The following is a 13,510-nucleotide window of genomic DNA, read 5'->3' as shown; positions in this document are numbered from 1 at the left end:
GTGATTCATAGGGATCTTGGTTCCATTGTCAAATCGTAACTGTTTACGTGATAACAACTAAACTATAATCACAGATTAGTACATCATGCTAAATACTGAAAGAGATCTTTTATAGACAATGCTAATGCCAATGGCATGTAAAGGACCATTGTTTAGTAGGTAAGTATCTTAGCTGTGTTCGTTTGCTACTCTTTGTGCGCATGCGCGTGATTCGTGCATTTGCAGTTGCAAATGTCACTTGTCAGAGTCTCTGCCTCACGAGTTGGGCACACAACTCTTAAGTGTTTTTACTTGATAATATTAATGCATCAATCTTGCATATACTACCAACCAAAGAGTATGTAACCACTACGTTACTTTCATAATCTCAAAATATAAAAATATTAATATCTTTTTTTTGGTGGATCCTGAAATGAAAAATCTTGGTGATTATGTTTAAGTAATGGACCCCCTGTGGTATTAATATTTTTTCCTACATAGACGCATTCAAGGTAAAATTTTGTTTGAAGCTCGCCTTTGTTCTTTAAACATAGGATATCAAGCCCCCATTTCCCCAGATCAAATGGATTAGCAGAAAGGTATGTGCAAGAAGCAAAGAGTTTACTGAAGAAGTGTATTGAGGAACAATCAGATGTGCAGCTTGCACTACTACATCACAGAAATACACCACGACCAGAACTCGGATCACCAGCTCAACGGCTGATGAGTCGCAGAACTAGAACATTACTGATGACCAACAACAAACTATTAAAACCGAAAATTGTAAAGAAGGTATCATGCAACATAAAAAGCAATAAGGAAATGGAAAAGATACAGGCAGATAAAGGTAAAAAGGAAATGATAAAGTTTAGTCCAGGTGAAACCGTGTTGGTAAGGCAGAGTCACAGAAATTGGATGCCAGCCAAAATCCTATCACAATCTGCAGAAGGGCCACGCTCTTATATTGTGAGGACACAGGATGGAAGCAAGCTTAGGAGAAATAATTGGCACTTGGAAAAATACTCTCAACAGTATGAAATCAATGACAATGATACTGAGTTGGCGCTGTGGGATGTTTTTATTTTATTTTATTTATTAGGAACACACACAATACATTAATTTAACACAAACTACGACACTTATAGACAAACACAGGCTGATAAATGTATCTATAAAATGTGTACACAGCATTTGCAAAATATCTAGACAAATAAAAAGAACTTAACTAACTACTTAACTAAACAATTAATAATTAAGTTACTTAGGAGATGAACCCACCGTAAAATGATAAGAGCTTTTTTTTAATGTAGTAGCTGAGTCATGAAATATGTCGATGCCAGGTATCTTTTTTGATATTTCGTTAAATTTTGCACATATACGCATAATTGGGGCTTGATTTCCTAGATGAGATTTGGTGAAAGGTATATGGAAGATTTTTGGGGATATAAAACTGCGGGAGTGTCTATGTGGAACAGATAAGGATATTCGATTGAGAAGGTTACTACATTTAACTTTATTTCGTAAAATTTTATTATTTATTTATAAATGTTCCAGCTGATTATAGTGCAAATGATGAGAAGTCTGAGGGAGAGAGCCCTGAACACCAGCTGGTGATGGATAGGGAGCCGGTGGACAGCACCGAGCAACAGGCTACCACCACAAGAAGTGGTAGGGTTATAACATTACCAGAAAGGTATAAAGTTTGAATAAAAAAAAAAAAAGGGAGATGTCAAGAGATAGTAAATAAAGATAACAGCTCTTTGGTTACAGTCGGATATTATTATAATATTCTGGGTACACATATCTTTGTCTTTGTCTTGTAAGCTTCATAAATAATGTAATGTTAACTTTAAGATAATTCAATAAATAATAATTCCCTTTCAAAGTATTTGGGTTTCATTATAACAACCCAACTTACATTCACTAAAACTATTTATCACTTTTACACAATTTTATTTTAAGAAAAATGGATAACCGGAAAAACTTGTTAACCGTTTGACGTATCCCCGAAGACTGACTGCCGTGGCTTGGCCTCTGTTAGGAGAGCTTAGATAAATGGTAGGGGATGTTGCTTGTGTCAGCGGTATGATATACCTATCTAAGGTATAACAGTACAATATTTAGTAACAATTATTGCTGATTTTGAAATGAGTATTATTATGAGGTTTAATGAACATCTGTCCATTTTTTACAAAAACAACATAACTAACAATATTTGGCAAAAACTACATAGAGGCAAAGCCTATTTTTTCAGTTTACTTAACTTATAGGAAATATAACTGTAAATAATTTGTTTATACAGCCTTAAATACACAATTAAATAAAACATTTAATTGTTTTATATGTCGGAGAACAAGAGGATGGCCGATAATTATTATTCATCTTTAGCCGACATCAGAAGGTAGTAATTAATAAGTAGGTACTTTAATCCATGTTCTTTACAAATAGTTCTCAGTAACGTATCGCACATGAAAACCATCAACGTAACACAACCAGATCACCCTAACCTAACCCTACCTATGGTCGCCTCCAACCACCCCTCACAGCGACCCCTCACCTCACTCTAAACTAGCTATCCTGAGCTAAACACTACATCATGTGATTAGGGCGCAATTGCCATTGCAACCTCTCAATCAAATCATGACCTATTCCGTTATCTAATCATCTCAAGGTTATCAATCACAACTTCATGAACGCTCTTAAAAGGATCATTGCATTGACTCTCTTACGATCTAAACCCGATCGTATTATTGACTTCTCATTACTAATTCAGAATATCGCTATTGCTCTACCTTCTTCACTCTGTGCACATCTACACACAACACCATAGTATCGTGCGCCACACGCTACTATCCACCCAAATAAGCGAGCACCACAGAAACCAGGTAGAATGCAAGCTATTCGATCTTATGGGCAACTCATTGTCTAATCCATTTCAACACTACACAAGAGTCATCAATGATTCTTTACCAACCGGGTCATTCCAGCATTAGTCCATCGATATTCCATATCACAATCACACCAATATTAATCATGCTAGCAGCCTTCGCCAATAATAATTATTCTAAGCTAATCCTAGCTAATATTCTGATAAATTGCAATTCTTCCATTCTAATTGACAACCACGCATGTCAGTGCCAAATCACTCTTTTCATAAAACATTCCTTTTTAATAGAATCCATGACAGTAAGAACTCTTTTGACATCAACACGCCTACATATATTTAGTAATTATGAAGATATTAAGTTTTTTATCAATACTGAATAATTGTGTCACAATTGTTTTTGTAAAAATCGCTTCAATTACAACACGTGAAAGTTTGCAGTGAAGATCATACCGTTTAATCCGCCAACTTTACTTTCCAAGCCTAACATTGGCCAGTTACAAAAATTGTACCAAAATAAATGGTACCAAAAAAAATACCTGAAATAGCAACATTTTTTAGTCTATTATGGAAAATAGAATGTATTTATGGCAATACTGATGGGAAGTTCGCCTGTTAACTTCACTCAGTTGGCTGTGAACGGTCGTCAAAGCATGGCGTATTCTGGTGGTACCAAATTGCTCGTTAAGTATTTTTCTTCTAGCAAGTGCCAAAAGTTGTCCAGGTGAGTGGTTTTTTGATATGTTTTTGTATGAATTCAAGGTGATAGATATAGTGCTCATTTCAAATCCTAGCGAGTCTTTTGAACGGAGAAATTTAAGTGGCCAATGTTACAGTCACTTGCTGTGAACACAAGATGTCAACTTTGGCCACCAACAAACATGTGCTAGGGCTGCCTACAAAAAATTTAAAGGTCTATCTTGAAAGGTAAATTAGGTAATTTTTAAGTGAAGCTTATTTATTACCATCTTGAAGAGGTGCACCACTTTTTTAACGACAGATACTTATTTTTTATCGGATTAAAAAAAATTAAGTAGTAAAAATATAATGATTATTATGTATTTAAAATCTGCAAATAAATAATTAGTTAATTTATTTCATCATTTTTTGTTTGTTATTGATGATTATTTGATTATTTATAATATAAATTAAGCTTTTTGCTTATTTGGAGGGAAGAGGAGAATATAAGTCTAGTTTAACTTACTTGACTATTCAATAGAATAGTAAAGTAAGTTAAACTAGACTCTTAACTAGATTCTTAAATATAAGAAAATATAATATAAAACTGCTTATTTTAAAAAAATCAGTAGGTAGGTTTACTTGGTTAACAGTACTGAAGCAAATACTTTGAACTTTACTCTTACGGTTCTCTAACTACCTACCTATATTGGTTATAGGTATTAATTTCAATACCTATTAAATTTGTTCTTAATTTTTCTCCATTATTTGCCATAATATCAATAAAGGAAGAGTGTAGCCGAATTAAAATGATTTTTACATACTTAATTAATTGTGGTCTCTAAAATCGATTAAATACTTATTCTACGTCATCAGTTCGCTTTGAGATTTCTACTTATTTTTCTATTATATTATTACAGAATGAATACATCTGGACCGAAACCAAGAAAAAGTCGCAGGCGTCTTGGTGCACGGCAATACAAAAATTATTCAAGTGAAATGCTTGAACTGGCTATCGACCTAGTGAAAAAAAACCACTTGTCTGCTAGAGAAGCAGCGCGACAGTTTGCAATTCCGAAACAAACGATTATAAATAAAGTAAATAACTGTCATACAAAGTCTGTCGGCTGTCCTACGCGACTTTCTGATCATGAAGAAGCCAAACTCATAAAAGTTTTAATTGCTGCTGGAGAATTCGGATGTCCTCTTACTAAATTAGATCTTCGGTGGATCTCGGTGTCTACTTGGACACTACTCTCTCGTGGTCTCATCAATTAAAGGAACTCAGTAGAAAGACCTTTGCTGCCATGGGTTCTCTCAGGCGCCTACGTTCTTTGCTTCCCATTCCTACTAAGATTATGTTAGCTCAATCTTTACTGCTCTCCATTCTCGATTATGCAGACGCAAGCTACATTGATTTAACCGAGGACCAACTTAATAAACTTGAGCGAATTCAAAACCTTGCTATTAGGTTTATATTTGGCTTGCGCAAATATGACCATGTCTCCGAATTTCGTTCAAAGCTCAAATGGTTACCCATTCGCTTTCGCCGGAATCTGCACATTGTTTCTCTTCTGTACTGTGTATTGTTCAATCCAATGACTCCAAGTTATTTAAAAGAAAATTTCAAATTTCTAGGCCATGACAGACCAGATAGAGTTTTACGATCAGCGGGAAAACTCATTCTAGCGCCACCTACACATCGGATAAAATACTTTAGGAATTCCTTCACGGTCACTGCTATCTGTTTATGGAATGAGCTTCCCTCGCAAATCCATCGTGCTGAATCCCTTAACAAATTTAAAATTGACGTCAAAGATCATTACCTATCTCTTTGCTATCATCAGTAACGGCATAGTTTATTATTTAAATCTATATGTGTATATATATCTATGTAATCTTATGTATGTCTATTATATTTTATTTGTATGTATTAGTGTATTAATAATATTTATTTTATATTCTTATTATATGGTTTAGTTTATTTACCTATTGGTATTTAGGTTTATTTTACACCACCTCCCATTGTCCATTTGTTCGTTTTTTCCCTAGCGTTAAGGTTGTCAGGAAGAGATCGCTATTTAGCGATAAGACCGCCTTTTTATACCTACTTATTAAGATTTCTTTTTGTAACCTGTCATTTGTGTTTCTGTGGTGCAATAAAGTATATACATACATACATACATACATACATCTTCGCCTCGTGGTATTCGATTACCTGAAAAAAAAATGGCCGAGAGGACACTTTCAACGGTAAACCTCCTGGAAAAGCATGGCTTGATAATTTTTTGTCGCGACATTCCTCAGAGTTAGCTGTCCGCAGCACCCAGAATATTAAAAAAACCAGGGCTGAGAAAGGTGTTGAGGAGTTTATGGAATATTTTAGAAATTTTGAACAGACTTTAAAAGATGTCCCTCCGTCAAATATACTTAATTTTGACGAGACAAATGTAACGGACGATCCAGGAACTTCCAAATGTTTATTCAGGAGAGGAGTAAAATACCAGAAAGAGTGCTGAATGCGACAAAAGGAGCCATCTCGTTGATGTACTCCGTAACAGCGGACGGAGTGTCCTTGCCTATTTATGTCGTCTACAAGGCAGAAAATTTATATTCTGAGTGGATTCAGGGCGGACCGCGCGATACTAGATTCAACCGCACTAGATCTGGGTGGTTTGACTCCACTGTCTTTGAAGATTACTTCAACACAATTGTTTCGGATTGGGCAACCTCTTTACCTGGTAAAAAAGTCATAATATGTGATAATTTATCAAGCCATCTAAATATGAGTGTTATTGAATTGTGTGAGCGTCAGCGTTTCAAAAGAAAACATTCCCTTTATTTGCAAACATAAACCCATGACTTTAAAAAAAATTGATATTCATGATTCATTAAGTATTGACATTGACATGACATATGACATGGATAAACAAAAGACTGAAATACAAAATAATAAGACGGCTAAGAGAGGAGAAGGGTTACAGAAAATTGAAAACGATGAAAAAGGAAAAATGAATGTAGGAGGAAAATTATGTTTGCATGGTAGTAGTGAAAACTTAAACCTAACGGACCACTATGATATTGGAGATAAAGTGTTGGTTAGATATTATGTGTCACGAAAATGGAAATTTTACGTAGGAATAATAGAAAATATTGATTTTGACACAAAAACTTTTACTATACTTTTCTACAAATGTGTCAGAATAAAGGATGACATAAAATTTATAAAACCGAAACGTCAAGATCGGGATATTAGCGTACCTCAAGATTCTATCGTTAAAGTTTTTAAAATGTTACAAATTAATGAACATCCCGAAGAATTTATTTTGATGTCTGACGAAGATATTATTTACTTTAAAAAAAATTGTGATTGTATTAGTTATTAACGTAATAACGTATATTCCAAAGGATTTAGGCTGTGTTTTATTATATAGCTGCATTTCTTACGTACGTGACTACCTACCTACCTTGATTAGGAATATCTAAGCAATGTAAATGGCAGTTACTTAAACACACTTAAATAATATAAGATTCTAATGTTTTTTTTATTAATTATACCAAAGCGTATTAGTTACCTACCTACCTATTGTATCAAAGCTGAGATAATTAAAGTTGATTGACATTATAACATGTTTTTTCTGTTAAAGAGCATCCATTCGATTTAAAGTTTAATCGTATGTATTTATCTAAGTTAACTTATTTTGGTCAACCCTAAGTCTAAAAATCATTTGTATGAAAATCAGAAAAAATGATTGGGCAATATTAACAGTAACTTTTTGCGATTATTATCTTTTAACCGTCATCTTTGACCAGTTTCCTAGCATGGTTCTTAATTATAAAACTGTAGAGGCGATAGTCTAATTGTTATAAGCAGTGGCTAATGTTGGCAGAATGTAGAGGTAATTTTGGTTAACTATATAATTATTTTTTGGGCAAGAACAATTATAAATTTTGCAGTGTTCGAGCATAAAACCAAGGGATAAGGTTGCATTTGGTTTGCCAATCTAAAAAAACTACTCGTTATCTCACATTTTTCAAAGTTGTGGCCGTTTATATGCAGAAAGCGGCCAAAGATGGCGGATTTTACGGTACTTGGAGCACGAAGATCTTTGGCAATGTGTGGATCCCCCAGTGATGTGGTTATCTCTAGATTTGTTGTCAGTGTATCAAAAATGGAACGAAGAATAGGAGCCATCATATCGCCAATAGGTCTATTTCAAATTAGTATGATCCAATCATAGCCAACATTAAGACGTCAAAATGATAAAATGCGCTTTTATAATATTTTGTTAAATAACCACCTAAACACCAATATTTCAGAGGGAATATCTTTTTTAGTTAAGTTTATGTCGATAACTGTTTTTTTCATAATACTCAAAATATAATTTAGCAATAAATATAAATTATTTAGCTATTATAGTTATTTGACCAATGTTTGTGACAATACGCCAACTTTTTTCACAACCAATATTGACTATTCTGAAACAGAGAGTGCATGGAGTAGAATTGTTACTTTAAGTATAAGTTTTTTGAAGTGAACCTTTTTTATCCGCATAGGAAAGCCTCCGTATGACGGTAATTTTATGAACAGTAATGGTTATCGATATGCCGTCATCTAAGCGGTGAATTATGAATTTGAATGGATTAGATTACATTGGACAGTCCAGTCTAGTCAGTCTGCCAGTAATACGAAAAAGTCAAGTAACATAAGAAGTTGCTATCACGTGCGATAGTTTGCATCCCGGGGAAGGACGTAGGGCGGAAAATCATAGGAGTTCCCACGGGATTTTAAAAACCTAAATCCACGACGCAATCAGACGAAGTTGCGGGCATCCTCTAGTCGGTCATAACCATAATTATTTGCGGACCTTTGCCTAGAAAACTTGTTGAATAGTAGGTACATTAGAAAGAAGTAAAACTTTGGATAGATCAGATATAAAGTATATTTTGCTACTCCATATTTACTATGTTCCAACGGTTGAAATGTCAATTGAAAAAACTTGTCTAAATTGTTTTTAGACCCAAATCGAAGTAGGCACCAAATTGTCAACACATTGTTTTGAAACTTATTGCTAAGGCGTTAAGTTTTATTTCTGAATAAATATTTTTATTCTTATTTTGAAAATGACTTCCTTTTCCGAATTGCATTAAATTTATAGGGTAAGGTAAGGTATTAATAGACTTGAAGAAATTAAAATTTCATATCTTTATGAATATTTCTTATATTTATTTTTATAGAAATCCAAGGTATATTGGTGATATGGTTCGGTAGATTGGTGACACTAGGTAGGAAATTTGGTGATATAATAATAATAGCAAATAATCATAATTAAAACTGCAAAATATTATTATTCAAGTTACAAAAATCACTCATTAATGAATACAATTGTCACATCTGTAATAAAGCTGTTCTTCGAGGTCAGCATCCTCAATAGATACACATATCTCGTGGTACGGTGTGAGACAGTAGGAACATTGGATCCATTTGGCACCATTTCTTTTTTTTACATCCACTGAGTACAAAACCTCGCATAACCCACACTCCCAATCATCTTCTTTCTCTTGAGCCTTAGTTTTCCTAGTTCTTGGACCAGGATTTCCTGATGTAGAAGGCTGAGACTGAGAGTTTTCTGTTAAAACCTCTTCATTCTCATCCACAATTGGTGTTAAGCATTTGGCACTCGAATCTCTTTTTCTTCTCTCTTCTCTTTTTCGTTTTGATGATTTAGGTGTTTGGAGAATTGCACCTATTTCAGTATTTTGATTGGATGAAGGTACTGCAATTATTGGGTTTTCAGGTTGAGCTATGTCTGTTAGCGAGGAAGGCCTAAGCGCTTGCTGTGAAATAGCATTTTCATTAATAGGAGAAATTCCTGTTTTCTTAAAAGTATTTTGGATATTCTTTGCAGTAAATGAATTTATAAATGCTGGATTCAAAATGGAGTGAAAATTAGAACGGTTTGGAGGATCTGTGGGATTATCGTTCATGTACCTAGTCATGCTTTCTCGCCAGTAGCTTTTCAATGGCTTAAATACACCGACGTCCAGAGGCTGTAATAAATGTATGCAATGAGCAGGAAAGGTGAAAAGAAATACTTTGTTATCCTTGGCGATTTTAAGGACTTCTGGTCCAATATGCGCAGAATGTGAATCCACCATCCATCATCCAGAAGGACTACGGGACGTTCGGGCGGTATGCAATTTATAAAAAAAATTAACCATTCTAAAAATAACTCGGAATTAATCCATCCCTTGGGAGACAGTTTAACCAGGGTATTAGGAAGAGCGTCGTTTTTAAGTGACTCATTCCAACGCACGCCTTTAAATATGATCATAGGTGGAATCCAAGTTCCATCTCCACAAATGCATGCTAACATCGTTTGGGTTTGGCCTCGTTCAGCATAGGTCCTTCTGTAAACATATTTTTTACCTATCCCAGTAACAATTTTCGATGGTTTTACCACATATGACAAACCAGTTTCGTCACAACAATTCCAAATAAGTTGAGGCTTGTCTTTGATAGCTAGTGTGACGTTGGGGGTTTAGTGGTGAGGAATGAAACCCACAAGTCGACACGAGAATTTATTTAGGTAAGTAGGGTCGTGAGTTATCGTGCTGGCGTCACTACAATCACTAAACTTGCAGTAGGCTGTACTTCCCTGTTTCGCCGTGCGGTAACGTCCCAGAGGTAGCGGGAGTCCGGCGAGATGGTCTTGGAAGTGGAATGCGCGCTCGACGAGGTGCACGGCGGCAGACCGCTGGCCAGGTGCGGGGAGTTTCGTAGCGCCGGAAGAGGGTGCCACGTGATGCGCCTGGCGTAGGCAGCGGCAGCGAGAACCAAGGTGCACGAAGAAGGTGCAAGGAGAAATCAGAAGGTCCAAGCGGAATCCAGAAGGTCCAAGCGGAATCCAGAACCCGATATAACGGGTTATGAAATTCACGTAGGTGACTAAAATTGTTATTAATAGTTCCAGGAACACGGAAACTATTATAAGTAAAACTTCCGAGAAACAATTCGCCTCCTGTCACTTTTCGAAAGCTTCCAGACTGATCTTAGTAAATATGCGCGGGCGCCGCGCGGCAGTGTCGCCCTCTCGCTTCTCGCGGCTGCACGCGGAACTCATTGATTGAAACACGATTGCAGTCGCATGCGCGCGAGATAGTTCCGCTAATATTCGGTTAGGCGCCGAATTTTTTATTAAATAACATGCAACGTTCTTGTACAACGTTACACTAGTTTAGTTAACAAATCATTTAACTTTAAAAAAAATCCTTTACCATGACTTCATTGGCCATGGAAGCTCTATTAAGCTGAAAGGTTTTCAGGCACTCGTAAGCATAAGTTATATCTAGCTTTAAAACTGTTCCACCACCACTTACTGGCAATGCGTTTTGCCGAAGGCAAGAAGTTTTCCCGACCCGTGGCCTCAGCAAGGTCATAGGCATATTTTCTTATTTGAAATACTGTTAATCCAAATCCCAGTTCCTGCATTTCAATAATATAGTTGTATAGTCTTAACTCAAAGTCACTTGGAAGTGCATAAAGCGGGTTGCAGACCGAAAACTAAGCTATTCCAAAGCTAAGCTAGGGAAGCTAGGCTAAGCCAAACTAAGCTAAGATAGAAATAAATGGCGTGCACACAAAGAGCTAAGCCAAAGCTCAGTTAGTGTTGCGGAGTTCAATTAGACGGACGTCAGGCGCTTGCTATGAATATAATCGATGAAGAAAGTTCCGATGATGAATACGACGTTACACATAGAAAAAGAAGATTAATACTGACTTATTATTATTATATAAGAAAACGACATTCTAGACCTTGGATATGTCAACACATTGAATCTCGGCACGCAAGTAGAGAGTTTAGAACTTTATTTTACGAATTAGATGATGAACATTTTCAGTTATATTATCGTGTTACAAGAGTTCAGTTTCATGATTTGTTATCATTGATTATCGGAGATATTACTAAACAAGATACTAACTATCGGAAGGCTATAACCCCAGAAGAAAGATTAGCTATTTGTTTAAGGTAAGCAAAACTATTTTAATTAAAAAAAACATTTATTTATATTTGTTATTGGTAAATGCCAAAAGGTTACAAATTATCTAAGTTATCGTTTTGAGTTGGCGTCGAAAATGTGGATGATGATGAGTACCCATATTGATAAGTCTGCCTAGACAAATAACTTTCATAATTTTCCTCTGCTTCGTTTACAATTTGAAAAAGCTTTTTTTTTACATCTCTTTGTATCCAATCGGGAAGCTTTTTAGTTGACTCGCACATACTGTCAAAAAATAAATTTAACGGATGTCTGTGTTTCTCCGCCTCTTTTGCCTCCTCAGCCTTCCGTTGCTCTCTTTGCTCACATCGCTTCATAAAATCGTTATCGACTTTCTGAAGTAAGTCGTTTAATGATGCGTCATCGGCAACTTTTCTTTTTTTTATCCTTGGTGGTTCGGAAGTATTTGGGTCGATCAACTTTTATTGGTCCGACGGTACACTCATCATGTCCCTGAACGATAATTAATAAATATTAAATCATAAAGAGTTAAATTGGTTTTAATTATATTCCTTTTAATATTTTCTAGCGTTATTGTGAACAATATTTTACTTGTTTTATTAATTTGTGCGTAGTTTTATGGTTGTCCAAGAGACTAAATGCAATTTTCCAGTACTATCACATTTGTCCCCAAGCCACAATGCATTAACAAACTTCGCATCACGAAAAACATACTATCACGAACATAAATACCAAGTTCACTTCTTGTTTCAGTTCATAATTATTAACATCAAAACATACAAACAATTTTTTTTTATTGGATATAATACGATTTTCAGGCATTTTACTTTTGTCCCCATATATCACCTACATGGCACAGGTCTCACGGACAACCGTAATTTAGTTATGGAACCAAAACACAGGTGGCGCGGTAGACTCCTAAACAACAAGCCAAACACAATAGATATCTGTCGGGCTCAAACGCCATTTTGATTTGTATAAAATTACGGCGACAGTCGTCCGAGCGACGTTGGTGAGTGTGGGTGGCTTTTTTGTCAGTCCGTCGGACAACTGTGATTAAAACGTAAGTACTTGATGCATTGTCATCAATTATACTACACGAGATGCGCTTTCGCCTATATTTTAGTGTGAGCTGAGATTAATATATAAAATAACAATAGTATTTGCTTGGCGACTCAAAATTTTAAAAATGTCCCACGGACAACCAAAGTGGTTGTCCCATGGACAATTTGGTTGTCCCTAGGACAATAATTATTTAAAACTTACTTTAGCAGTTAAATAGTTCATGTTTTGTTTATTACTCGGCTGTTTCGGGAATACATTTTTATTACGCGATTTTATGTCTAGTTTAATTGTAATTTTTACATTTTTTAGATAAGATAATGGGATTGTCGGAGAAAGAAAAGTCAAGACGCTATAGAGAAAGGCTTAAAGCAGACCCAGATAAATTGGCTGAACGGAAAAGAAAAAAAAAGAGAAAGTTATCACAAAAATAAAAAGTTGGTTGCGAATATGGAGCCGGAGGAAAAAAATAACTCCAGAATAATTTGGAAATTGCGCAAACAACAACAAAGACGACGAACAAAAGCTGTCCGTAATATCATTAACGATACACCTCCCAGCTCTCCATCCATTTTGCAGGAAATCAATTTACCTCATGAACAACATGAATCCACTCCACCTCCCTCTTCTCCTGCTGCGTCTTTGAACTCCATACATAAAAAGAGAGGAAGAAAAAAAATTCGAAGAGATAGAACCAAGTTATATAAAGAAAACTTGAAACTAAAAAATGAAGCAAATAAGTGGAAGGTAAAATATGAAAAATATAAGAAAAGAGCTCATCGTAAGGCTAAAGAAGCACTTGAAGCAAAAGAAAAACAAGCCAGAGAAGAAATTAAATACAGGACCCTAACAAACGCTATAAAAGAAAGATACAAAAATATAAAG

This window comes from Maniola hyperantus, chromosome 26 (assembly GCF_902806685.2).
Source record: "Maniola hyperantus chromosome 26, iAphHyp1.2, whole genome shotgun sequence".
NCBI lineage: Eukaryota > Metazoa > Arthropoda > Insecta > Lepidoptera > Nymphalidae > Maniola > Maniola hyperantus.
The sequence above is the reverse complement of the archived record's forward strand: the minus strand, read 5'-3'. Positions refer to the sequence as shown.